Below are 1382 nucleotides of genomic sequence, written 5' to 3' on the forward strand. Positions count from 1 at the left end.
GTGGGTGAATGGTAGTTAATTGCAGAAAATTTTTGGTTTGGAAGGAAAATGAAAAAAGTTAGGGTTTATGATTGTGCATTCTGCCCGAATTTGTAGCTCATATATAGAGGCCGAATTGGCCTTCGCTTAAAACATGAAAGTTGTAGGGAATGATATTTTGGATCTGCCTACAAAATTTCAGGTCAATCGGAGTAGGGTAGGATGAGAAAAGTCGAAAAACCCTTGCTGCCCTGGTTTTACCCGAATTTGATAGTTGCGGCTGTAATTGGTTAATATGGTTGGGAATGCTTCAGAATTGGGTGTTGAGGTCTTCTGATGAAATGTAACCTTGTCTCTTAGCTTTCGGATGGCTTTGGAATCACCTGATTTGGTCTTAGGTAGCCTGACTTATGATGTTTAAACCAGAATGCGGTTTGTGAACCTGTTTTTACGATTCTGGTTTAGTATCCTGCATTTTTGACCTAGTTTCCCTATGAAATGGACTGAGTGACCTTCTACAATGTTGTAGCCCTATCTCTCATCTTCGAAACGGTGGGTCTTGTACCTCCATCCGATAATCGTAGTGCCAATGGTGCTAAAACCGCATAATGATGTCAAAACTGTTTTTATGTTGTAGAACTTAATTCCATTTTCAGAAATATTTCTAGCTTGCTTTTGTATTTATATGACTTTAAGCTTAGTGAATGGCTTTTGGAAATGAGATGATTCTGTATGAAATATTGGGACTGATTTGAGGAAAATAATGAAGCCATTAATGGCTGGAAAATAGGTAAACACAAGGGACATGCCGTCCGTCTATCTTCTTGTAATGTGAGCAAGTTAAAGTGATTTTGCGAATGTATTTTGTGACAAATTGGACGTATTTATTGAAAATGTTACCGGCTCTTTCAAAAAGTGGCCGAGGTCTAAATTTCTATTTGAACCTGTATATATTTCCGCTTGGCAAATAAAATGATCAGTTTACCATTCTAAAACCTAATACCTCTTTGGTTCGAAATTCCAAACGTTTACTTACTGTTTACCAAAATATAGAGGTTGACCTAGGGTTCTCTTGACCACAAGTGAATAACTTTTAAGTGAAGTTTTAAGAGTGAACGTGAGATAGTTTTGCCACCTTTTCATGATTTTCTTCAAGGCATATAGTCTATTGATTTTGAGCTACATAAACGATTCCGGAAACAATACTTCTTAGCTTACCTTATTGGATTTCGATTTGTCGTTGGTTAAAGTGTTTTCTGCCGAAAATTGCATAACCTTTTTGAGTTTGGTTTCAAGGTTGGTTTATGAACCCTAGTTATTCCCGTCCACGAATCCAAATGCCATCGTTACACTTTAAAAGTCATTTTTATACGTTTACTCGCGAGTAGTCGGGTAATTCTTGA

The sequence above is a fragment of the Coffea arabica genome, chromosome 1e (assembly GCF_036785885.1).
Source record: "Coffea arabica cultivar ET-39 chromosome 1e, Coffea Arabica ET-39 HiFi, whole genome shotgun sequence".
Classification (NCBI taxonomy): Eukaryota; Viridiplantae; Streptophyta; class Magnoliopsida; order Gentianales; family Rubiaceae; genus Coffea; species Coffea arabica.